The sequence below is a fragment of the Hylobates moloch genome, unplaced genomic scaffold, assembly GCF_009828535.3.
Source record: "Hylobates moloch isolate HMO894 unplaced genomic scaffold, HMol_V3 SCAFFOLD_2, whole genome shotgun sequence".
Lineage (NCBI taxonomy): Eukaryota > Metazoa > Chordata > Mammalia > Primates > Hylobatidae > Hylobates > Hylobates moloch.
The window spans coordinates 30,299,595-30,327,418 of record NW_026652277.1 but is presented as its reverse complement, the minus strand read 5'-3'; the positions used below and the strand labels follow the sequence as shown (position 1 = coordinate 30,327,418).

Below are 27,824 nucleotides of genomic sequence, written 5' to 3'. Positions count from 1 at the left end.
TGTATATTCTGTTGATTTGGGGTGGAGAGTTCTGTAGATGCCTATTAGGTCCACTTTGTGCAGAGCTGAGTTCAATTCCTGGATATCCTTGTTAACTTCTGTCTCGTTGATCTGTCTAATGCTGACAGTGGGGTGTTAAAATCTCCCATTATTATTGTGTGGGAGTTTAAGTCCCTTTGTAGGTCACTCAGGACTTGCTTTATGAATCTGGGTGCTCCTGTGTTGGGTGCATATGTATTTAGGATAGTTAGCTCTTCTTGTTGAATTGATCCCTTTACCATTATGTAATGGCCTTCTTTGTCTCTTTTGATCTTTGTTGGTTTAACGTCTATTTTATCAGAGACTAGGATTGCAACCCCTGCCTTTTTTTGTTTTCCATTTGCTTCATAGATCTTCCTCCATCCCTTTATTTTGAGTCTATGTGTGTCTCTGCACGTGAGATAGGTTTCCTGAATACAGCACACTGATGGATCTTAACTCCTTATCCAGTTAGCTAGTCTGTGTCTTTTAATTGGAGCATTTAGCCCATTTACATTTAAGGTTAATATTCTTATGTGTGAATTTGATCCTGTCATTATGATGTTAGTTGGTTATTTTGCTCGTTAGTTGATGCAGTTTCTTCCTAGCCTCGATGGTCTTTACAATTTGGCATGTTTTTGCAGGGGCTGGTACCGGTTGTTCCTTTCCATGTTTAGTGCTCCCTTCAGGAGCTCTTTTAGGGCAGGCCTGGTGGTGACAAAATCACTCAGCGTTTGCTTGTCTGTAAAGTATTTTATTTCTCCTTCACTTATGAAGCTTAGTTTGGCTGGATATGAAATTCTGGGTTGAAAATTCTTTTCTTTAAGAATGTTGAATATCGGCCCCCACTCTCTTCTGGCTTGTAGAGTTTCTGCCATGAGATCAGCTGGTAGTCTGATGGGCTTCCCTTTGTGGGTAATCCGACCTTTCTCTCTGGCCACCCTTAACATTTTTTCCTTCATTTCAACTTTGGTGAATCTGACAATTATGTGTCTTGGAGTTGCTCTTCTCGAGGAGTATCTTTGTGGCGTTCTCTGTATTTCCTGAATCTGAATGTTGGCCTGCCTTGCTAGATTGGGGAAGTTCTCCTGGATAATATCTTGCAGAGTGTTTTACAACTTGGTTCCATTCTCCCCGTCATTTTCAGGTACACCAATCAGACGTAGGTTTGGTCTTTTCACATAGTCCCAAATTTCTTGGAGGCTTTGTTCATTTCTTTTTATTCTTTTTTCTCTAAACTTCCCTTCTCACTTCATTTCATTCATTTCATCTTCCATCACTGATACTCTTTCTTCCAGTTGATCGCATTGGCTCCCGAGGCTTCTGCAATCTTCACATAGTTCTTGAAACTTGGCTTTCAGCTCCATCAGCTCCTTTAAGTCCTTCTCTCCATTGGTTATTCTAGTTATCCATTCATCTAATTTTTATTTCAAAGTTTTAAACTTCTTTGCTATTGTTTTTAATTTCCTCCCGTAGCTCGGAGTAGTTTGATCATCTGAAGCCTTCCTCTCTCAACTCGTCAAAGTCATTCTCCATCCAGCTTTGTTTCGTTGCTGGTGAGGAACTGCGTTCCTTTGGAAGAGGAGAGGTGCTCTGCTTTTTAGAGTTTCCAGTTTTTCTGCTCTGTTTTTCCCCATCTTTGTGGTTTTATCTACTTTTGGTCTTTGATGATGGTGATGTACAGATGGGTTTTTGGTGTGGATGTCCTTTCTGTTTGTTAGTTTTCCTCCTACCAGACAGGACCCTCAGCTGCAGGTCTGTTGGAGTTTACTAGAGGTCCACTCCAGACCCTGTTTGGCTGAGTGTCAGCAGCAGTGGCTGCAGAACAATGGATTTTCGTGAGACCACAAATTCAGCTGTCTGATAGTTCCTCTGGAAGTTTTGTCTCAGAAGAGTACCTGGCCGAGTGAAGTGTCAGTCTGTCCCTACTTGGGGGTGCCTCCCAGTTAGGCTGCTCAGGGGTCAGGGACCCACTTTAGGAGGCAGTCTGTCCATTCTCAGATCTCCAGCTGCGTGCTGGGAGAACCACTACGCTCTTCAAAGCTATCAGACAGGGACATTTAAGTCTGCAGAGGTTCCTGCTGAATTTTTGTTTGTCTGTGCCCTGCCCCCAGAGGTGGAGCCTGCAGAGGCAGGCAGGCCTCCTTGAGCTGTGGTGGGCTCCACCCAGTTCCAGCTTCCTGGCTGCTTTGTTTACCTAAGCAAGCCTGGGCAATGGCCGGCGCCCCTCCCCCAGCCTCGCTGCCGCCTTGCAGTTTGATCTCAGACTGCTGTGCTAGCAATCAGCGAGACTCCGTGGTCATAGGACCCTCTGAGCCAGGTGTGGGACACAATCTCCTGGTGTGCCGTTTTCCAAGCCCATTGGGGACTGACCCGATTTTCCAGGTGCCGTCTGTTACCCCTTTCTTTGACTAGGAAAGGGAACTCCCTGACCCCTTGTGCTTCCCGAGTGAGGCAATGCCTCTCTGTGCCGCTCATGCTGGGAGCTGTAGACCGGAGCTGTTCCTATTCGGCCATCTTGGCTCCACCAAGCAGTTCTTTTTCAGACCCAAATTGTAACCCATTCCTGAATCAGGACGTCCACTTGCTAAGGCACAGTCCACATTTTTTAATGAAGTAAAATACAAAATAATAGAAACTATAGACTATATCACACATAATAGGGTAAGTGTTGCTCAACCAAACTTTAGTTACACATCATATATAACATGAACATGTATACTGGATCATGATGTAAAATGTATTTCTTGCTGTGAATGGCAGTCACGAGCTTGAATGCCACCACCCTTAAGGATGTCAGAATTGCCCACTGTACATCATTAAAGACACCCTCCTACATACAATTAGAAAAAAAGAAACAGTGCAGTCAAATAAATATATAATTAATACCATCAGATAGCTTAGCTGTGCAGCATTTATGTTGAAATTTTAGCTGGACAGGTGGTCAGGGATAGTCACGGTAGTCATGGAGAGTGGCAACTATCCAGTCAACACAAAGAACACAGAGATGTGGAGATGATAAAACTCAAAGCTCACCTCGTGATAAGAGAATGAGAACAGAATACTAACAGTGCAGCAGAACTGAATTAACGGCAAGCCTGACTTATTTAAAATAGCTACCTACCAGCAGTGGAATGAACACAATTTTGGACAGTGGCCTATTTCTGGCTTCAAACAATCTTGATATTTATTATACTTTGACTTAACAAAGTTGAACCCGAAACAAAAGAAAGCAGTTGTCTTAGAAAGGGTGGTGCCTCCCAGAGCGGGAACAAACAGGATGAGAGTCCAGTGCCTGAAGAGTGAGGGCAACAAAACCAACCGGTTACACCATGGACAAGGAGGCTCAAACACCCTCACAAGCACACCCTTCCACCTCCAAAACAATGAACAAACAAATTACGGAAAGGGTAGGATCATCAAGTGCTCCTCAGAAAACAATTCAGGATGATTGTACGGAATGCTATGTGCCTTAATAAAACTCCATGTGCTTTCGCCAGCTCCTTCACATTTATGACAGCTTTACTTCTTTTCATGTTTGTATCTATGACACTGCTGTTCTCAAGCATGCTGCCCTGATGTTTTCTGTGGCCTTTTAAGGTTTCAGATGTCCTCGTGTTCAGCGGGTTGACATTTTTCATAAAGACTCTAAGTTTGAAGTTAAGCTCCTATTCACTGGTCTCTTGTCACATTAGGGTGACCTCAAATGGGCCTTATATGTGTGAAACACCAAAGTAAGGAAGCATTATAGGTAGGGACTAGGTATGTATTACAAAAGAGACCACAAAGTATGCTCAAAACCGTTTCAGCAAATAGTTCTGTGCATTTTGGCTTCCGCTTCTGCTCTTCCTTCTTCCTCACCAGTTTTTATGAGTCAGAAGTTTTTCTGCCTCTTTCCTAAACATGTCCTTATGGGAAAGTAGGGGGCTGGTTCAGGGAGAGGATGAAGGAAGCTCAAGGAATTAGGGCAAGTTCCTTCCTTAGCATTTTACACAACTGAGATCTGGTTATAATAAATGCTGAAGAGTGGCAAGATCTGAAAGCTTCAATACTGACAAAGATTCTCTCCTTGACTAAACTGCAGTCAGGCTCCTCTGAGCCCAGGCCTCGACCCTAGCATCCATCCTTACAGGACCTGCAACACCCGGTGTTAGCAAGAAACTTTCTAACTCAGTTTAAAGAGAGTTCCCTCACCCTCCATGTCTGATCACCCTGGTCCTGCCTTCAGCAAGAATCCTGTTAGGTCTGTATAACCAAAATCCCCCCTACCCTTAATGTTTCCTCTTAGTAATTTTCCATTCACTGACCCCCTCCCCACTCCTACCCCTGGCTCCTCCTTGGCTGTAAATCCCTACTTGTCCATGTTGTATTTGGAGTTGAGCCAAGTTCCGTACTGAGGTCTCTTTTCCCCTTGTGATCATTAATTTTGTGTCAATTTGACTGGCCACTGGCTTCCCAAATTAAACATTATTTCTATGGTGTTAAACATTATTTCTTAGGTGTCTGCGAGGGTGGTTCCAGATGAGATTACCATTTGAATCGGTGGACTCCGTGAAGTAGATTGCCCTCCCCAGTGTGAGTCCAACCCATTGAAGGTCTGAACAGAATAAAAGGCAGAGGAAGGAATTTGTCCCTTTTTTCCTTCCTCACTGCTTGAACTGGGTCATTTGATTTCATTTTCTCCAACCCTCCCTCTAGAGTTTACACCACTGGCTCCTCCGGTTCTCGGGCTTTCAGACTCAGGCTAAATTAAAGCATTGGCTTTCTGAATCTGTAGCCTGCAGACAGCAGATCCTGGGACTTCTCAGCCTCCACAATCACATGAGCCAATTCCTCATAATCTCTCATATATATATATATATATATATGTATATGTATATATATATATATATGTGTATATATATATATGGTTTTGTTTCTCTGGAGAACTCTAACATACCCCTATTGCAATGTTTCCTGAGTGAAATCTGTTTTTACCACTTCAACTGCTGTTAGGCGCTGGTTTTCTAACACTATCAAGTATAGCCATGTAGTTATACTACAGATTGCATTAACTCCTTCCTTTATTCTACAAATATTTATCAAACCATAAAAGTCTAGGTATAATATTGATGGGAGAAGTAGAAAGTGGGGAAAGCTGAAGGATGACAACCAGGAAGGAAATAGTACAAAGATAAATAAGTAAAACTGCCTTCCATCAGCAAACTTAAATAACTGTGGCAGAAATAAATTAGATACATGAAGGTCTATAAAACCAGACAGGAAATTATAAATTCACGAAAAACATAATAATAAAGAACTATGAGAGTTCACATGAGAGAGAAATGATATGCAGAGGAAATAGTCAAAAACAACGTTGACGATAGAATGCTGGGACAGTAGAAAGAGGATGCTGCTACTGCTGTTGATAGATGCAGGAGGCAGATAAAAGGGAGGGTCCTCGGAGAATCTCTACCTGCCTGAGCAGTGGGAGAATAGGGTGGAGCCATGGGAAGTTCCCCTGCGTGCAAGGGGGAGGAGCCTGCCCTCTTCAGTTCCTGCATTTGTGACCTGGAACCAATCTGTGAGATGGGGGCCTGTTAGCAGGAACTCTGCTCACTTTGCTGAGAGGTTGTTTTTTTCTTTTTTCCTTTTCGTCCAATAAATTCCATTCTCCTCACCCTTCAATGTGTCTGTGTGCCTAATTTTTTCTGGTCGTGTAAGAAGAACCCAGTTTAAGCTGAACTAAGGAACAAAGTTCTGCCACACTGTGATTAGGGAACCTAGGAAGAGAAGCCCATTTGGCAGGATGGTGGCAACTTTGGTTTTAGACATTTCAAGTTGCAATGCTCCTAAGACCCCAAATGCAAATGATTGGTGAGCTTTCCCTGAGAAAGGTAGAGACCAGAGATAAGGATGTGGCTTCTTCTGCAAAAAGGTCATAGCTGAGTGGGAGTAGTGGAGCTGATCAGGAGAATCAGCATATAAAAAGAAGAACAAAGGCTTGGGAATACATATACAATTTGTGCAAAAGCAAGAAAAAGAGCCAGCATAAAAGAGCCAGCATATAAGCCCTAGTGAATTAAGCTCAACACATAAGAAACAATCCAGGCCAGTCAAATTTGGTAGATGTCTGTGGTTTTTGCCTTCCTGGAATGATGAAAGACATTTAACCCTTGGGTTTTTGTCCCATCATCTAGTAACAGACCTCCTTACTGCCATGGGAACTCCCTTCCATGTGATTTTGGTAAGCATAGGAGCAGTCTGGATCCTATACTCACCTGTGCTACTGAAAAACTCTTTCTCCACTAGTCCTGCTGTGAGTCTGGGGACATCTTAAGCCATTTCTGCCGCCATGTGAAAGAAGGCGAACTAAGAAGTGGAGAAAGACAGATTTTCAATACCATCACAATACCCTGGATAAGCTGTACCTAAAGCTGATGTGCACCCTGACTCTTAAGTTATGTGGGCCAATGAATTCCCTTTCAGCTTAAGCTAATTAAAGTTGATTTTTTTTTCACTCTTACAAATAAAAGAGTACTGATGGATACATAAAGTAATTATTTAAAAGTCACTTTTAAAAGCTAGTGAATGAATGCTACATCATAACCTATAGGAAAACAAAAAGATAAGCCTTTCCACTCTTGAAACCTTCCCCACTTCTTCCTGTTCTCCACACACAGGCTGTTTTCTCTGCTTGGTTGTCTTATCAAGTGGCACCCATTAAATAATACAATACAGTAAGACCATCTGATCCTGTACCATTATACCAAAGCCTTCACACCACACCAGAAATGAAATATCATCCCATTCAAAAGCCACCCCAGAAATGGTTTCAGATTTTGTTTTGCAATAGATTGAGATTCTGTGGGAGGCTGAGTAGCTCACATTCCCAATAAGGACAGTGCTAGGTGTGGTTGTATTCTCTCTGTGGAGGTAAAGGCAGGGAGAGACAGATTATTGTAATGCATTTAGACTCAATGACAATCAACTTTAAATATCATTACAAAGCCCCAGAGGAAGCCAGCAGCAGAACTGGGGTTAGTATCCAAGTCTGAAAGAGCTCTGTCTAGCTTCTTTTATTTTAGTCACCTCTACCCTGCCCTGCCCTGCCCTGCCAGTGATTGCTACAGCTGTTGCTATTCAGTAAGAACTACAGCTACTTTCTGAAATTTGCCATGTATGCAGCTGTGATGAAAGCCACGAAACCCATCCTTCCCCCACCCCAAGTAAATGGCGATCTCCTGTTCTTTAAAGAGATGCAACAAGTAAGAGGTTTAATAAGAATCCACCTATAATCTTCATCTGTTCTGCTCTTATAGAAGCCCATTCCACTTCTCCTTCATTCTCATTCATTTATTCATTAACTGAACAGGGTGCTCACACCTTCTCTGAGTCAGGTATTCTAGTAGGTGTTGAGAATAAGATATGGTTTCCACCTTCAACAATCTCATCATTCAGCATAGAAAGGAGATACATATAAAATAGATAAGCAAATAAAAATATGCACGACATACCATGTGGTTAAAGGAATGAGGTCAGGGAAGGCTTCCTAGAGGAGGACATACATGCACTAAGTTTGTTATTTTGATGCATCTGATTCTTGGGGAAATAAGACATGATACACAAAAAAATTAATGGAGAGATCAGTAATGCAAATGAGTATGGAATTAGTTGATGAATAAATTTTATAAACAATACTTATCATAAGAGTTCTGGGAAGCATATAAGGACTATAGAAGTAGCAAGCCATAATATATGCTTAACACATATAACCTTTTTAATCAACTACTCAAATAGATTTTAGGTTAAATTTGGATGAAGAAATCCTGTCTAGAAAGGTAAATTTCTAACGGTACAAGATGAAACAACGTATAAGTGTTAAAGACAGAATTCAGATATATGTCTTCTCATGCCTTTTGACTTGTAAGCCAATATTCTGGCTGCTATGTCTTGGTCCAACACTGAGAAAGATTCAATGAAAGAATCATTGAGACCCTGCCAGAGAATGTACTTTGTTGCCCCTAATAGTGAGTTGAAACACACAATTAAAGTAACTATTAAACCATATTTAGGATCCCACTCAGAGACAGACTTCAAAAATAACCCTACAATAAGAAATTACTTAATGGACACAATATATATTATTCAGGTGATGGCTACACTAAAAGCCCAGATTTCACCACTACCCAATATATTCATGTAACAAAACTGCCCTTGTACTTACATTTATACAAATAAAAAAAATCCAGCCATGCGCAGTGGTTCACACCTGTAATCCCAGCACTTTGGGAGGCTGAGGCAGGCAGATCACGAGGTCAAGAGATCAAGATCATCCTGGCCAACATGGTGAAACACTGTCCCTACTAAAAATACAAAAATTACCTGAGTGTGGTGGCACACACCTGTAATCCCCGCTACTCGGAAGGCTGAGGCAGGAGAATCGCTTGAACCCAGGAGGAGGAGGTTGTAGTGAGCCGAGATTGTGCCACTACACCCAGCCTGGCGACAGACCGAGACTCTGTCTCAAGAAAAAAAAAAAAAAATCCTACAGCTCAAACATCAGCCAACTTTTCTCACCAGGGTGAGAATTTTAGGTAAACTTCACTTTCTGCACTTCATTTCTTTTGCTTTTTCATAATTTTGTTTAGTTTGCAGCTATGAACTTGAACCATTTTTGCAGTTGGCTCCAAATATGCTGTGAAGACAAGTGAGAGGTTCATTCATTTATTTACTCATTCATACATTCAACACATATTTACCGAGCACTACCGCATGCCAGGCACATAGTAATATTAGTAATCATCTTAATAAATACTAAACTAGATATGAATTCCAGGATTCCAGAGGTTTCTTTCCCATTAAATAATCATTGGGATACCTAAAAGTGTTTTGAATATGGCAACTGGCCAAAGATCCCAAGAGAGCAATTGAAATACATACATTTAAAATGGTAGTTTGAATTTAACAATTGGGAGGCCACTTCTGACCCTTGAAACAAGTGAACAGTCCCATTAATTTATCCTTTTAGGGCTCACTGAACAATGGAATTGGTGACTTACATATTCCACACTCACAGCAGGAACATTCAAAGCAGGAGTGACTGAGGAAATTGCTTCCAGATTTGTTCTTCCTGTAATAATGAAACTGCCTCAATTACAAGGCACTCAAGTTTCACTTCCAAATCTCCCTTATACATATATGTATATATCATGTATGCATACATATATACGCACGCTGAATCACACTCTCCACCTTCTCTTGAAGTTTTTCCCTCTTTAAAGTCCTCTTCAAAGTTTACTCATTATTATTTTATCAAGATAAAAGACAGTTTTCTAAGGTTTGAGCCAAGAACACTCTAAAAATAATCTCTAGGTTTAAGAGGTGCCCAGTCAAGTGACCCCAACTCTGTTTCCCCAAGATTAATTTTTCCATTTTTCCTCAGGTTTTCTTATACTTCTTACTGAAGCCACTCTGGCACTGATGCCACCCACAACACACACTCTCACATACACACTCATACTCATGTACACACACACTCACATGCATACACATACATACACACACACTTACGTTCACTCTCAAAACTCTTTTTGAAGAGAAGATGAAGAGTGCTTTTCCTGAATATATAATTTAAAGGAGAAAGATGCCTTGTTTTATGATACACTGCTAGGGATAAAAAGATTATTATCAAACAATATATAGAGAATGCTGCTATAAATAAGGATAAATCTGTGCTCCAACTGTTAGCAGTGTTTATCTCTGAGTGGTAAAATTATGCGTGGTTTTATTTTTTTTTTCCTTTCTGCTTCTTTATATCAGCCAAAGTTTTTAACAAGGTACTTGTATTTCAGTTTCTTTTAAGAAAAATAAAGTCATGATTTGTTTGTTTAAAATCTCTTTTTCCAGGTTCCCCTAAACAAAAGGCAGGCTGGAATTCTTTAAAGATTTTACTAAAGAAAAAGAAAGAATGTTGAAAGCTACAACAATCTTTTTAAAAGAGGTTTACAGCATTTTCTGTCTTTGTCATAGTGACGGACAAGTTTCCCAGCCCTGCCCCATTCCATATTCAGCTTTTCAAGGTGTTCTCTTGAAAAGAGAAGGTGTTCTTTTAGACCCTTAAAAGCCTGGTGTAGTGTCAGAGCACAGACACCCAGTCTAGATTCTTGGCTTCCCACCCCTGACATGTCTTCAGGGGGCAGAGGCCACCCTACTTCCCATCATCTGCCAGGGAATCCCATGGGCATTATCCCATTTTGCCAAGATCAAAAGCCTTTGTTTCCTTGCTGTGCACCAAGGGTCTCCCACTCAGTCCTTCTGAGGATAAAGTGTGGAGGGCATGCTGCTTCTTCAACTCAGGGCTGAAGAGATGTCACAAGAAATGAGTGCATCCTGGCCGGGTGCAGTGGCTCACACCTGTAATCCCAGCACTTTGGGAGGCCGAGGCGGGCAGATCACAAGGTCAGGAGATGGAGACCATCCTGGCTAACACGGTGAAACCCCGTCCCTACTAAAAATACAAAAAATTAGCCGGGCCTCGTGACGGGCGCCTGTAGTCCCAGCTACTTGGGAGGCTGAGGCGGGAGAATGGGGTGAACCCGGAAGGTGGAGCTTGCAGTGAGCCAAGATCACGCCACTGCATTCCAGCCTGGGCGTCTCAAAAAAATAAAAAATAAAAAAATAAAATTACCATGGAATGGTTTTATTGTTATGTTTAATAAATTAAATATTTTCAAGTTTTCTTAACATTAATTTCTACAATGGTAAGTATTAATAAATATAAATAACATATACTAAGGCTCTTTGGTATTCTCAATAATCTTTAAGAGTACAAGGGGGTCCTGAGACCAAAACGTTTGAGAATCTAGCAGATAAGAATGACACACCAACAGAGACAGCCCTTATGTACCACTTCACTGAGGAGCTAGGAGCTTCTAACCTAATCGTATCCAATACCCTTCTCATCCGTATCCATACCCTTCTCACCCTTCTCATCCTGCAACTCCACAAGGTTGTTTCCACTGATGCATCAACCATCAGCATGTCCTTCTTCTGCCCAAAATGCACCCCCTGCACACACACATACCAAAAAAAAAAAAGAAAAACCTTCAAAATTACACATTTCTGGCCTGGCATGGTGGCTCACACTTGTAATCCTAGCACTTTGAGAGACCAAGGCAAGAGGATCACTTGAGCCCAGGAGTTTAAAACCAGCTTGAATGACAAAAAAATAAATAAAAATTAGCCAAGCATGATGGTGCACACCAGTAGTCCCAGCTACTCAGAAGGCTGAGCAGGAGGATCGCTTGAGCCCAGGAGGTCAAGGCTGCAGTGAGTCATGATCATGCCACTGCAATCCAGCCTGGGTGACACAGCGAGACCCTGTCTCAAAAAAATTGTACACATTTATGCCAAGAGTCTAAAGTCCTAACACTTAAGAACCTCACTTGCCTGTCTCTAATATTCCTTTCCCCCTTCAGCATGCCGTAAAAGGACAGATGAATACTCTATTCTAACCAAACAGTTATAATCAGCCTTATATTTTAACTTCACTGTGACTTTGCACCTCCCATGACTCCTGCCTAGAATACGACACATCTCTCAAACTACCCAACTCCTGTCTGTCCTGAAAGGCCCATTTGGAATCCATCTTCTCTGCCTAATATTGCTATACCCACCCCTTCTCCAGACTCCAGACATCCCTGTTATCTATTTGTTTAGCACTTAATGTGTGCTTCCAGGTATTATTATCTTCTCATGAAATGGGTATTTCTTCAATAAGATCATAAAAATCTACAGAGGATGGACTTCTTCCTTTATATATCTTCTTCAACCCCTAATAAGTCCTTGGACATGGAAGACACTCAATTTATAAACAATTGCTAATTTTGTAGATTAAGGAAAGGAGGTGAATGAAATGAGATTTCAAACTAGCACACTGTGTTTGAATATAATTCTGAGAAATATAAATCAATAACCTGGGAATCATCTAACAGGACCTCTGAGGAGGCAAATATTCCAGCCATAAGTTTTTCTTCTCATTCTATGAAACTTTCCTAGAATCAGCTCAATGTGGCCCCGATGCTACCAATAAACTAATCCTGATATCAGTGTTTCTAAGTTGCCCTAAAGAATATAGTAATGGCCTACGGAGAAAATCCCAGGCTAAATGAGAGGAAAAAAATTCCTGGAAAGTTCATAAACTAAAAGTAATGAAAACTTTATTTCCTTCTATTTAGATGACCCATGGGTTAAATTTTAATGTACTATTACTTTTATGTTTTTTATGTATGTAATTGGACCTATGGAAATGCATGAATACCTATTCCATTTCCTCACCTCTCAGTCATTCCTCAGCCGATTGTGGTCTGGCTTCTATTCCCACCACTTCCTTGAAATTATTCTATACAAGGTCACTGGAGCCTCCCTATTGCTGAAGACAATGGGTGCTTCTCAGGCCTTATCTTTCTGTTAATTTTTTTTTTTAATTCATTGCCGGCAACAAAAAACGGAATTGCTGGTTTGGCTTAAATTAAATTAAATCATGCATCTAGGTTGATGCCTAGATCATCTGCTTAAACCAGCAGAATAGAGAGTTCATGTGTCCTTTTAGAGGATGAGGAGGAGGGAAAGGAATATTAATTTAGAAGGTTATTTTGGTTTAAAATTAATCATTAAAAATTTATCAGTTAAAAAGGTTGAAGTTCGGCCAGGCGCGGTGGCTCATGCCTGTAATCCCAGCACTTTGGGAGGCCGAGGCGGGCGGATCACGAGGTCAGAAGATCGAGACCATCCTGGCTAACACAGTGAAACCCCGTCTCTACTAAAAATACAAAAAATTAGCCGGGCGAGGTAGCGGGCGCCTGTAGTCCCAGCTACGTGGGAGGCTGAGGCAGGAGAATGGCGTGAACTCCGGGGGGCGGAGCCTGCAGTGAGCCGAGATTGCGCCACCGCCCTCCAGCCTGGGCGACAGCGAGACTCCGTCTCAAAAAAAAAAGGTTGAAGTTATTTATCAAGCATTTCATTCATTCAACAAATATTTCTTGAATATCGCCTAAATGTCAGACATTATGCTAGTTATGGGCATAGCGGAGGCTTTCCAGGTAAACCCAGTCCTTTGCCTCATGGACCATACAGACTATTGCAGGGTCCATATTAAGACATATATAACTGCAGGGGCCGGGCGCGGTGGCTCACGCCTGTAATCCTAGCACTTTGGGAGACCTAGGCGGGCAGATCACGAGGTCAGGAAATCGAGACCATCCTGGTTAACACGGTGAAACCCCATCTCTACTAAAAACATACAAAAAAATTAGTTGGGCGTGGTGGTGGGCGCCTGTAGTCCCAGCTACTCGGGAGGCTGAGGCAGGAGAATTGCTTGAACCTGGAAGATGGAGGTTGCAGTGAGCTGAGTCGTGCCACTGCAATCCAGCCTGGGGGAGAGAGTGAGAATCTGTCTCAAAAAAAAAAAAAAAAAAAAAGATTTAAGTCTGTGAACTCAGCTCTGGACCAAGCTGACTTAATAGACATTTACAGAACTCCCACCCCAAATCAACAGAATATACATTCTTCTCAGCACCACATTGCACTTATTCTAAAATTGACCACATAATTGGAAGTAAAACACTCCTCAGCAAACGCAAAAGAATGGGAATCATAACAAACAGTCTCTCAGACCACAGTGCAATCAAATTAGAACTCAAGATTAAGAAACTCACTCAAAACCACACAACTACATGGAAACTGAACAACCTGCTCCTGAATGACTACTGGGTAATAACAAAATTAACGCAGAAATAAGTAATTTCTTTAAGAACAAAGACACAGCATACCAGAATCTCTGGGGCACAGCTAAAGCAGTGTTTAGAAGGAAATTTATAGCATTAAATCTCCACAGGAGAAAGCGGGAAAGATCTAAAATCAATACCATAACATCACAATTAAAAGAACTACAGAAGCAAGAGCAAACACATTCAAAAGCTAGCAGAAGACAAGAAATAACTAAGATCAGAGCAGAACTGAAGGAGATAGAGACACAAAAAGCCCTTCAAAAAATCATTGAATCCAGAAGCTGGTTTTTTTGAAAAGATTAACAAAATAGATAGATTTCTAGCTAGACTAATAAAGAAGAAAAGGGAGAAGAATCAAAAGAACACATAAAAAATGGTAAAGGGGAAGATTAACACTTATCCCACAGAAATTCAAACTACCATCAGAGAATACTATAAACACCTCAACGCAAATAAACTTGAAAATCTAGAAGAAATGGGTAAATTCCTGGACACATACACCCTCCCAAGACTAAAACAGGAGGAAGTTTAATCCCTGAATAGACCAATAACAAGTTCTGAAATGGAGGCAGTACTTAATAGCCTACCAACCAAAAAAAGTCCAGTACCAGACGGATTCACAGCTCTGTATCGGTATTCATGGATACAGAGGAGCTAGTACCATTCCTTCTGATACTATTCCAAACAATAGAAAAAGAGAGACTCTTCCCTAAGTCATTTTACAAGGCCAGCATCATCCTGATACCAAAACCTGGCAGAGACACAACAAAAAAAGAAAATTTCAGGTCAATATCCCTGATGAACATCGATGCAAAACTCCTCAATAAAATACTGGCAAACCAATTCCAGCAGCACATCAAAAAGCTTATCCACCACGATCAAGTCAGTTTCATCCCTGGAATGCAATGCTGGTTCAACATACACAAATCAATAAACGTAATCCATCACATAAAGAGAACCTCTGAAAAACACCACATAATAATCTCAATAGATGCAGAAAAGGCTTTTGATAAGATTCAACACCACTTCATGCTGAAAACACTCAATAAACTACGTATTGATGGGATGTATCTCAAAATAATAAGAGCTATTTATGACAAGCCCACAGCCAATATCATACTGAATGGGCAAAAGCTGGAAGCAGTCCTTTTGAAAACCAGCACAAGACAAGGATGCCCTCTCTCACCACTCCTATTCAACATAGTACTGGAAGTTCTGGCCAGAGAAATCAGGCAAGAGAAAGAAATAAAGTGTATTCAAATAGGAAAAGAGGAAGTCAAATTGTCTCTGTCTGCAGATGACATGACTGTATATTTAGAAAACCCCGTCATCTCAGCCCAAAATCTCCTTAAGCTGATAAGCAACTCAGCAAAGTCTCAGGATACAACATCGATGTGCTAAAATCACAAGCATTCCTATACACCAATAACAGATGACAGCCAAATCATGAGTGAACTCCCATTCACAATTGCTACAGAGAATAAAATACCTGGGAATACAGCTTACAAGGGATGTGAAGGACCTCTTCAAGGAGAACTACAAACCACTGCTCAAGGAAATAAGAGAGGACACAAATGGAAAAACATTCCATGCTCATGGATAGGAAGAATCAATATCATGAAAACGGCCACACTGCCCAATGTAATTTATAGATTCAATGCTATCCCCATCAAGCTGCCATTTACTTTCTTCACAGAATTGGAAAAAACTACTTTAAATTTCATATGGAACCAAACAAGAGCCCATATAGCCAAGACAAGCCTAAGCAAAAAGAACAAAGCTGGAGGCATCACGCTACCTGGCTTCAAACTATACTACAAGGCAACAGTTACAAAAACAGCATAGTACTCCTACCACAACAGATATATAGACCAATGGAACAGAACAGAGGCCTCAGAAATAATGCCACACATCTACAACCATCTGATCTTTGACAACCCTCACAAAAACAAGCAATGGGGAAGAATTTCCTATTTAATAAATGGTGTTGGGAAAACTGACTAGCCATATGTAGAAAACTGAAACTGGACCCCTTCCTTACACCTTATACAAAAATCAACTAAAAATAGATTGAAGATTTAAACATAAGACCTAAAACCATAAAAACCCTAGAAGAAAACTTAGGCAATACCATTCAGGACATAGGCATGGGCAAAGACTTCATGACTAAAACACCAAAAGCAATGGCAACAAAAGCCCAAATTGACAAATGGGATCTAATTAAACTAAAGAGCTTCTGCACAGTAAAAGAAGCTATCATCAAAGTGAACAGGCAACCTACAGAATGGGTGAAAATTTTGTAATCTATCCATCTGACAAAGGGCTAATATCCAGAATCTATAAGGAACTTAAACAAATTTACAAGAACAAAAACAAACAACCCCATCAAAACCTGGGCGAAGGATATGAACACTTTTCAAAAGAAGACATTTATTTGGCCAAGAAATATATGAAAAAAAAAGCTCATCATCCACTGATCGTTAGAGAAATGCAAATCGGCCAGGCGTGGTGGCTCACGCCTGTAATCCCAACATTTTGGGAGGCTGAGGTGGGCGGATCACGAGGTCAGGAGATCGAGACCATGGTGAAACCCCGTCTCTACTAAAAATACAAAAAATTAGCCGGGCATAGTGGCGGGCGCCTGTAGTCCCAGCTACTCGGGAGGCTGAGGCAGGAGAATGGCGTGAACCCGGGAGGCGGAGCTTGCAGTGAGCCGAGATTTCGCCACTGCGCTCCAGCCTGGGCAACAGAGTGAGACTCCATGTCAAAAAAAAAAAAAAAGAAAAAGAAAAGAGAAATGCAAATCAAAACCACACTGAGATACCATCTCAGTTAGAATGGTGATCAGTAAAAAGTCAGCAAACAACAGATGCTGGAGAAGATGTGGAGAAATAGGAAAGCTTTTACACTGTTGGTGGGAGTATAAATTAGTTCAACCATTGTGAAAGGCAGTGTGGCAATTCCTCAAGGATCTAGAACCAGAAATACCAATTGATAGTTTGCAGTCCCATTACTGGGTATATACCCAAAGGATTATAAATCATTCTACTTTAAAGACACATGAACACATATGTTTATTGCAGCACTTTCACAATAGCAAAGACTTGGAACCAACCCAAATGCCCATCAATGATAGACTGGATAAAGAAAATGTGGCACATATACACCACAGAATACTATGCAGCCCTAAAAAAGGATGAGTTCATGTCCTTTGTAGGGACATGGATGAAGCTGGAAACCATCATCCTCAGCAAACTAACACAGAAACAGAAAACCAAACACTGCATGTTCTCACTCATAAGTGGGAATTGAACAATGAGAACACATGGACACAGGAAGGGGAACATCACACACCGTGGTCTGTCAGGGGGTGGGGGGCTAGGGGAGGGATAGCATTAGGAGAAATACCTAATGTAGATGATGGGCTGATGAGTGCAGCAAACCACCATGTCACGCGTATACCTATGTAACAAACCTGCATGTTCTGCACATGTATCCCAGAACTTGAAGTCTAATAAAAAGTAAAATATATATATACATATTCAAGACTGGCAGAAATGTAGAGGAAAGAGATATGTGAGGCAAGACTGGATGCCGAGGGCGGCAGCAATAACAGAGTGTATGTGTATTGAATACTTACAGCATGCCAAGCAAAAGACAGAGTGGCTAGACATACTATCTGATTTCATCTCTACTACAATCCCATAAGGTAGGTACAATTTTCCCCATTACACAAAGAGGATGTTGGAGCTTCAAGAGATTAACTAAGAGATATTTATAAGTTATTATGACAAGACTTATGTGCATTTGATACGGGAAAGGGAAAGAAAAAGTGAGAAGTCAATATTAACATCCAGTTTCTCAGCTTAGTTCAGTGAGCAGATAGTAATACCTATCACTAAGATGGGCAAAACAGGAATACCAAAAGGTTCTGATGAAGAAAGAGATGGAGTTGATGAGTTTAGTTTGAGACAGGTTTAGACCTGTTGAGTTGGGGAAAAGAAAAGAGTTAGACATCAATTGTCAGCTGGGTGCGCAAGGCTGAATCTCAAGAGAGAAATCTGAAGTAAGCCAACTCATGTAGAAAGCATCTACAGATAGATAATCACAGCCATATGAGTCCTTGAAGATATACAGAAAGAGTGTGAGACATCAAAATAAAGCAGGCTTGAGATGGAAACCTGAGGAGCACTAATACTTAAAGAATGAGCAAAGGAAATCAAAATTGAAAAGAAGCAGCCAGAGAAGTAAGAGAAACATGGCACAAACAGCTGCAAGCTAGGAAAGAATGTGTTTCAAGTAGGATGTAATCAACACCAACAAAATTATCAGAGCGGTGAGGCCTGAGAAGCACCCACTGAACCTAACAATAAGGTGGTTCCATGTGACTTGGTATAAATTTCAGGGAAGTGGTGGGGAAAGAAAAAAGCCAGAACCAATGGTTTGAATAGTGACTGAGAGGTGAGAAAACAGAACAGGCATTCGCACCTTTCTGTGGTCCAGTTATACACAGAAAACGAAGCACAAAGACCATGGAATATTCAGGTTAGTCAGAGCACAGTGGCCTTGCTAATACTGCATCTGATTAAAGTTAGCCCAAGGGAAAAGAACTGAGGATTCAAAATTGGAATGTCTGGTCTCCCAGAAAAATTTGGGCACTTTGTCTAACTTTTACCAAATGACTTATTCGTATCTCAGTTTCTGGGGGAACTGATATGTCCCAATTTTCTCACAATATTGTTTTGAGTATCAAATGTTAATTGTCAGGAAATAACTTTGCAAGGTTAAAAACTAGTTTGTAGAGGAAGTAATAATGAGTTTTAGGGCCGGCCCTGATTATTGCAAGTACAACTTTAACAAGGGGAAGAAAAGACATTTTTTTCCCTCTTTTCACTCAAACAAGAGAAGAACATCAGCAGAGAACATATTCCTGCTTTAAATAAATGATTGTACAGTTCCCAGTGGCTTCAAGAAAATGGCATTAGTTCTACCTTGACATCCAGGCACTTGGATGACACAAGAGGCACTTGGCTTTTTGGAAAATAAGTCCTTCTGTGGGATGATACTCTTCAGCATGAGAGGCAACAGCAGAAAGTGCATCGGTTATAGAATCCAGTCACCCTGGAATGGAATATGTGCTCTGCCAATATGAGTCATCTGACTTAAAGTGAGTTACTTAACCTACCTAAGGTTGAGTTTCTTCAAGGGAATAACAAGAGTGTTTACTCCATGGGATCAGGAGGTTTAACAGAATGGTGTATAAGGAAGAACTGGGCAGGATGCCTGGAACACAAGAAGTGCTCCATAATTGTTAGTAAATATTCTTACTAGGACAGGACCTTTTTCCTCTGCCATAGTAAAGGCCCTGCCCACAACATTTACTTAAACAGTGTTCATCCCAAGACTAGAGACAGAGCCAGTGTCTAGCTGTTCATGCTAATGTGTAGGTGAAGTAACCAAATAATATACTCACATTCTGGGGAACTCTGCTCCTGAAGAAAACTGTAGAGCATTATGATTTAACATTCAAACTCTATTACCTGGTACCATCATAGCATGCATCTCTTAACATAAGGGACTGCATGTTTTATAGAACATATGATAAATATTTATATAAAGCATGAACTTTTGCCAAGCTCAGAATCAGTCTACTGATTTTACTGTTTGCTGAAGTTTGGGCTAACTTTCTGTTTCCCTGCCCATGAAGAGATACATCTCTCACTTCTTCCAGTTAGATCAAAATAATTCTCATTCTCTTATCTGTTTTCTATCCAACAGGGTTCAGCTAAATGTGCAGAGGGTCCTGGATTCTTTGGCTTGCAAAACCCATATAGAGGTCCATACAGATTTAGAAGTAGAACTCAATTTAAAACCACAATTCTATCCATTTCTGGAAGTATTATATGGCTCCCCAAACTTTCACATTTCAATGGTGATGCCAATCTGGGGCAAAAATAATAAAATAGAGCCAACTCCTAAATGTAGCATCAGAAGTCCTCTGGAAGGGAGGTAATAATTTCAATGCATATTGAAGTACTCAAATTATTTTATTAGTCTCTACTCCTAAGGTTTACATTTTCAAGAATTTACTACCAGTGTTTGGTGAAAGGGAAGTGGAGGTAAACCGTAAAAGCCTTTCTGAAGGTGAGTCACCATGGAAACCAAGATTGAAATCAAAGGCACTGGACTGACTTATTTCTCACTGATCTTTTTTTTCAATTAATTCTTGCTGTCTTTTCATGGCTATGCTTTCTTCTTTAAGTTGACAGACCCTTGGGTGTTCAGATCTTCAATGGAAGACAATTTTGTTAAGGATAATGTAGCTATATCGAGTAACATAGTATTATGATGATAATAACTATGTATTGAGCACATAATTTGAGCCAGGCCCAATGCTAAGTATTTTACATAAATTGTCTTTTGTATTGTGTATTATTGGAAGCAATATAGGTAATGGAAAAAAGTCTTATATCTTTGTTGAGTTGGCACATATAACATACTAAATATATAAGTGTCCGAAATATATTAAATGCTCAATAAATGTTAATATTGTTCTTATTTTCTAGTCCAAAAAACTGTCGTATGAGTAAGGCTCTTTTTTTCTCAGTTCACAGATGTGAAAACTAAGGATTACAAAAAGAGGGTAAGTCACTTGGCTGTGATTTCCCTGGTGGTAAACAAGAGAATTAGAATTTCAGCGCAAGCTTGCCTGACTCCAGAAGCCAGATTGTAAACCATTATGCTGTATTCTCTAAGATAGTTAGAGGTCTAAGAAGCTCACCAAATAAATTGTTTACAATTATGGATTATTTTTTAATTAGGTTCAAAGAACTAAAGACTTAGAGGCATTATCAATGCTCACTTGATTTTTTTCTCTAGCTATTCAATTAGTTATTTAAAGAAAAAAAGTCAAGGTGTTAAATATTTGGCCTTGGAGGGCATAATGCTACATTTCAGGTTCACCTTTAATCTAGACTCAACAGATTTTTGTTTTTATTCTCCTTAAACTTCAGGCCAAGAAAAACAACAGAGTACCTTTAGAAAGAGACGGAAGCCAAATTAAACAAGGCCCCATTCCGAATGTTTTCTATGCTCCCAAATCCTATCAACACAAAGGTAATTCGATGAAAGGTTCATTTCTTTATAAAATAAATCTCAAGACTACTGAAACAGAAAATTGGGAATAGTTTGAGAACAAATTAATTAGTTTTGATTACAAACAGGAATCTACTGTTATATAAAGTTGGAAATGGGAAAATTCTGAAAATTACATAGATTTTTAGATAGTCTAGAGTTTAGTAACATTCTTTTTTTAAAATAAATTGCATTGTAAATGACCCTAATACTAGCTGTTTGCACTTAGTAATGTGTACATCCCTTGAGGAAACACCACTTGGAATACAAATAACTTGCAAACCCATTACCAGCCACATTAAACTGCCTTCATTAGAGGTTGCTTTTCTTTTCCTGAGGATCACTGATCCTTCTCAGCTTTAGGCCTTATTTTCCATTTCTATTTATATTCCTATTTTTCTCCCCCAATCCCTACTACCACCAAAAGGAATTCACTTTTCTCAAAAAAAAAAAAATCAAAAGTATATTAAATTTAAAGAAAACACCTTTAAACAATTATTATGGTTGAAAAGTAATGGGTTTTTATGACTAGGAAGCAGAAAACTAAGTCCCTGCCCCTCAATATATCCCAAGATAAGAATAAATCATGGAAAGCATAACAGCTGCAAATCTCCCACCCAGATGAGGGAACATCCCTAGAGAGAAATAAAGATCTATCCCAATTATGGAAAGTTCACCTGATAACTGTGAGAAAGCTCAAACTGCCTCCTAGCAGCACTGTCTTACCTATAGTTAAGAGTCAGTGATTCTGTTGAAGTACTTGGCTCGGCTCACCTACTCTTCCCTCTTTGCTTCAACTCATTCCCCAACACCTATGCACAAACCACTTTCTCCAGTGTTGTGCAGTTAAGAATGCAATTGCTTCAGAGGCATCATAAGGGAAGATTTCCATTCTAAACTGCCAGAAGAGACAGTGGATTCACTGGCAGAAAACTTCTAGCATAAAAGTGAGAAATAGACTGAAAGGTTTCATACTAGACATGCCTGAAGTCTATCCATAGAAGAAAGTACTATTGTTGCTCAAAATATAGTCCTTTAAAAAAATTCATTATATATGAAACAATAAAAGAAATTTTCATCCTCTAAAAAAGAATTCATGTAATTCACATGAAAATTCATCACATTTGGTATAAGCAAGAGTTCAATCAATAAATTTTTTAAAAACCAAACCAGATAAGTCGAATTGACTGAGTTATAACTTTTCCATGAGGCATTTCCAACCCCAAAAAACCCCTCACCTTTCTAAACTAGTAGCAGATGTTTTCTAGTATCCATGTCACAATCATATATGGCCTTGTGATATGTTTTACAATGTCTGCTTTCGTGATTACTGCAGCTTTGCCTTCCATAGTCACTTTTCACAGTTTCCATCTTATTTCTTTTCTTTTTTTTTTTTTTTTGAGACGGAGTCTCGCTCTGTCACCCAGGCTGGAGTGCAGTGGCACCATCTCGGCTCACTGCAAGCTCTGCCTCCCAGGTTCACGCCATTCTCCTGCCTCAGCCTCCTGAGTAGCTGGGACTACAGGCACCCACCACTACGCCCGGCTAAATTTTTGTATTTTTAGTAGAGATGGGGTTTCACCATGTTAACCAGGATGGTCTCAATCTCCTGACCTCGTGATCTGCCCCCTTCAGCCTCCCAAAGTGCTGGGATTACAGGCGTTAGCCACCGTGCCCAACCTCCATCTTATTTCTTAATTATAAGGTCTCTGAGGACAATGACAAGTCATCATCATTGTAGCCTCCACAGCTCTAGTACCATTTCCTTAATGTGCCTAAGCAACGTAGCCAGATAGGCAGTCGATGATTAGTAACTTCTGTCTGTAGTTCAAAATCTAAGGTCATGGTTGCTCTAGCTAGAGAAAGTATGGTTTTCTAGATTGTAATTCAAAAAATGCACTATAGCATAGTATGTAAGATTGCCTGAGGTTCTACCACTTATTTTCGTGACGTTGGTCCAGTTACTTAACCTCTCTGTGCCACATTTTTCTTATGCATAAAATGAAGATAATAATGGGAACTTTATCATAGAGTTGGTATGAGTATGAAATGCGATAGTACAAATAAATTGGTTAAGGGAGTAATGCCACACAGTAAAAGATTAATAAATCCTAGCTATAATTATTATATTGCATATAAAAGGGTTCATATGACTCCTAAAATAGTGGGTAAAGATGTGATTTTGGGAGTTAGATATGAAAGGAATGAAAAGCATTTTCCTAATGGATCCCAATCACACCTGGCATCAAGGCAAACTAAGCTCTTGACATCACAGTCAAATGAATTACGGATGTCCCTCATTTTCCCAAAGCCTTGAAATACAATCAACATACTGTACACAATCAACTTATGTGAGAGTGATCTAATAGATCAGAATGGGGCCATTGTCTTGGAGGATTCTTGACAAGAGACCCAGGTAACCTCACCCTCTGTCCTGCCCTTCCAGTTTCTCACCTGAACAAGCAGGTTAGAAGGCATTCCTAGAAGGTTTTCCCCCACCATTTCTCAGCACATAAAGGGGGAAAAAAAAAGAACAAATGTTCTTTATCTCTTCTGTCCACAGTCAGTGCTTCCCAGAAACACCCTCATCTAACCCATCATTACCCCCACCCCAGGAAAACGTGCAGTAGATGACAACAGGCAATGCAAAAAACATATTTGCAGTATCCACACATATACATACACTCCTTTTTGCTACATACCACTAGCCTGGCCATCCATTAATATGGGCCCAGAGTTATCCTTTCTCCCTCTGGCATCACAGGGCCAGAAGATAATGAAGGAAGAGATCCAACAACACTTAAATAAATAACCATTACAGGCAAAATATTGAAATAGAAAAGGCTTATCTTTGGGGCCTTTTGCATACTCTTCAGCCATGCCTGCTCTTCTTGAAGTCTCTGAAGGCAAAGCCTTTATATTACCTTCTGACTTTCTCCAGATTCAAGTGGTCCTTACATCTCATGAAATCCACTGCAGATGGCTCCTTAGCTCCCACCTTGACCCACTCCAATACATTCCACACTCCCATGTCAGATTAATGTTCTGAAAACACAGGTCTTATCTCACTTTGGTTTTTAAACACATTTATTCCTAGTGTTCCCTTATTGGAACACTAAGCATGTGGGAGTTATTTATATCCCACTGCTCAAGGTCATTGCCAAGGTCTGATTGCAAAAATTCAAAAAAATGCAACCTCAGGCATAAATGGGTTAGTTCCTTAATCAGACATATCACTGTATCATGCATTATATGTGCATATGTCATATCTCCTTCAATAGACTGTAAAGTCATGTGGGACTCAAATTATCAAACTCATCTTAAACCACCTTCACCTATCTATTCAAAAAACTTATAATGAATACACATTATAAACCAGGCACTACACTAGTCCCTAGAGAGAGGAGTCAGACCATGCCCTTCAACTTGTTAAAAATCTTTTGGAGGGTAGAGGGAGGAAGCAGCGGTTATAGCCACATAAGCAGAAAACTGTAATACATATAAAATAATTTACATGTTATAATATAACTGCAATACATAATATGTTATAATTGCACAAGCACCAAGAAATACAGGATTGCATTGAAGGGACTTCAACTACACTCTTGAGAAGATCAAGAAAGGCTTCTCAGAAGAAGTAATGTCTAAACTGATACCAGAGCATAATCAGGTATTTCTAGAGAACCAGGCAGTGTAAATGGTCCATTAAGATTGGAACTGTGACAAAGGATATGGTTTAAGAAACATACAGGGACCAAATCAGAAAAGGACTTTGAAGCCACTATAAGTGTTCGTAGTTTATCTAAAAGTCACTGAATTGTTTAACAGGATGAATGATACGCTCAGATTTGTATTTTTAAATAACCATTCAAATTAGAGTGCAGCAGTCATTGAAAATGTCTGTTGAACACATGAATAGTTAAGTGACATCAGCACGGTAAAAAATATTTCAGGAATTCAGAAAATAGAGAAATCAGTAAATCAGTGCTGGCTGTGATACCCCAGAAAGGTTTTATGGTGAAGTTTAACTGGGCTTAAGAGAATAGATTTTCACAGGGCAATTCAAGGAAAAGAAGAACATTTCGGTCAAAGGCAGGAAGGGTCCAAGGAAGATAATGAGCTAAGAAGTGGTTGAGCAAAAGCTTATGGGAATCCATAGAGCAGTGAGTACTTTAGTTTAGTGGGTGCTAGGTCTGGAGAGGTAGGTTGACACAGGAGGATCAGGCCTTAAATGCTAGGCTCCAGATTTAGAGTTTGTCAGCTAACAGACAGTTCATGGAGGCTTTTTGAAAGAAAGAGTGTTGCTTTGAGAAGACTGAATATGAATTGAAAAAGGTTAAAAACAGTACTTGGCTGCCAGTAGAAATGTGAGAAGAAAAAAACTATGTGCAATACAGGAGATGGGCTGCAAGATATATATCAAAAAAATACATATCAGAAGAAGAAACTCTCTGAATGGAGGCATTTCCAGCAGCTCAGTGTGATAATTTAGAAAATAGGATCTTCCTTTTATCAGGCTGTTTAACCACTATCTACACACAAGAACTTCAGAATACAGTGTCTGAAAGAGGAAATGAGGAAAAGGAACATTTGAAGAATGAGAAAGGAACACCTGAACAAACAAAAGGCAGCACTGAGGACATTCTTAAATGTCCTAGATTAATAACCCAGGGGTATCCAGATATTTGGGGCTTCCCTGTGTATTCTAGGAATTCCCCTCAATAGATCAGACCTTTATCCAGAAATGAGGGCCCCAGAGACCTACTTGGCTAAAAGGTCTCCCTCCTCTTTTTTGTTTGGGTCACCGCTTCTACCTAACTCTTTGCACTGTCAGTAGCTATAAGAAGCAAAACTATTAGCTCAATTGTTCTACTGTCTACAGTTTGAACTCAGACCTCTTTGATATCCCAAAGCAACAAGCTAATTTAATACTACTTACTTAAGGATACAGAAGAAAAATATTTAGAAAACCTTCCAAAATTGTCTAACAAATCTCCAGAGTTCATTAGTCTATTACCTGAGAAAAGCTGACCTAATAAATATCACAGCCCTCAACCAAAAGAACAACGTTATTTGAAAACTAAGTCTTGCAGAAGATTCAATAAATTCTTGGACCCTGAAACAAATTTTATCTTCTTAGCCTTTTTCAAAGCCAAAAACCGGTGTCTCACAACAGACATGTGCATTGTTTATTCCACCCTGTGAGGAAACTGAAGTTGTATTCCTTAGGGTATGTAAGCATTAATGACCCTAAAATTTTACTCCAGAATTGGGTGGTTTCACACTGGAGCATACATGAATGCTGTGGGCTCAAGTCCATCAATTACCAGCAAATCAATGGATTCTTTTGGATTGGTATTTCATTTGTCATCGTTTAACCAATGATTATTGTTATCATTAAGACTATTTAGAACATCAGGCAGGGCACCGTGGCTGATGCCTGCAATCCCAGCACTTTGGGAGGCCAAGGCTGGTGGATCACCTGATGTCGGAAGTTTGAGACCAGACTGACCAACAGGGAGAAACCCCATCTCTACTAAAAACACAAATTAGCCAGGTGTGGTGGCACACACCTGTAATCCCAGCTACTTGGGAGGCTGAGGCAGGAGAATTGCTTGAACCCGGGAGGCGGAGGTTGTGGTGAACCGAGATCGTGCCATTGCACTCCAGCCTGAGCAACAAGAGTAAAACTCAGTCTCAAAAAAAAAAAAAAAGCGAGAACATCAAAGAGATGTTTGTTAAGTTTATTAAGTGGTAAATTTTCCTTGGCTTCCTTTTCTTTCCAAGGTAATTATGGGCTTCTTCCTGTCTCTTTTTAATGCCCACAGAGGCCATAATAAGGGCAGTTAAATATGCAAACATGCGAATGAGAAAACAGGTGTCAAGATACATATAATTTTACCTATTGAGACATCCTACCTGCTAATAAACAGAGCATCATATTACTGGTACACTTAACCAATTTTCCTAAATAATTTAGGCATGTTTTCCAATGTCTTTGCAAAGGTGGTGTGGGGAGGTCTTTTGCCCCTTTAAAATTCATCAACACCTCCAGACACTGCAAGATAAGGAGGTCATGCAAGTCAAAACAATGTGTGGGCTACAGATAGGCAGCTTCAAGTCAATCCTCTAAGCTTCTTTCCAAGCACGTGACCATACCTACCTGGAAATACTGGAGTCAGCTCAGCTGTTTCCCCTATTTGATAAGAAAAGAATGCAACTAGCCAGCAAATACTTTATTTTCTTAAATATTAGCATAATTTGTGGGTATTTCCATTTTTCCAACACATCATTTCTCAGATATTACCCCAGATATAATACCATGCCCAGAACTGGAACTATAGACAATTTACTAAAGAACATGCATAAGGGAACCACAAAACCCTTCTAAGTCAAAGAGAGATCACCTCTGATATGCCATGGCATCAGAAAGTTCTACTTTTTCTTAAGAGCCATATACTTTAATTGTGGTAAGATATTTCTAACAAAAAGAATATCAATCTACCTATAATGTTATTAACATGGAATTTATTTGATTACAGTTTCCCTAACTGTAATCTAAAGTCATATTCATTAGGAAACGCCAAATTTCCAAGAGCAGAGTATAATATGCAGCATTTCCCAAACATCTTGGACCCCAAAACTTCTTGTAACAAACTAACATCATCCAAAAATGACAAACAATATGGAAAATACTGTATTCTGCCCTCCAGTATCAGTTGTCAGTGGGATAGGAGTAAAGGAAAACAAGTCAAAGCACTGACTTAACTGAGTTTTAAAAGAAGGAGAGCAGTTTTGGAAGGATGCAGAAACTACACTTTGCCTACTTCACAATTTTAAGAACTACCCAATCACAGAGTATTTATTATAGAAATAATTAGGAATAATTTGATTTTATGTTTA

The 27,824-nt window shown here is 39.9% G+C and overlaps 1 protein-coding gene across 2 annotated transcripts in view; it reads right to left on the bottom strand.

The window, feature by feature from the left end:
* SLC39A8 (solute carrier family 39 member 8) overlaps positions 1–27,824 on the bottom strand; it is a 130,907-nt gene that overhangs the window by 62,325 nt on the left and 40,758 nt on the right. The gene's annotated exons all lie outside the window — the stretch shown is intronic.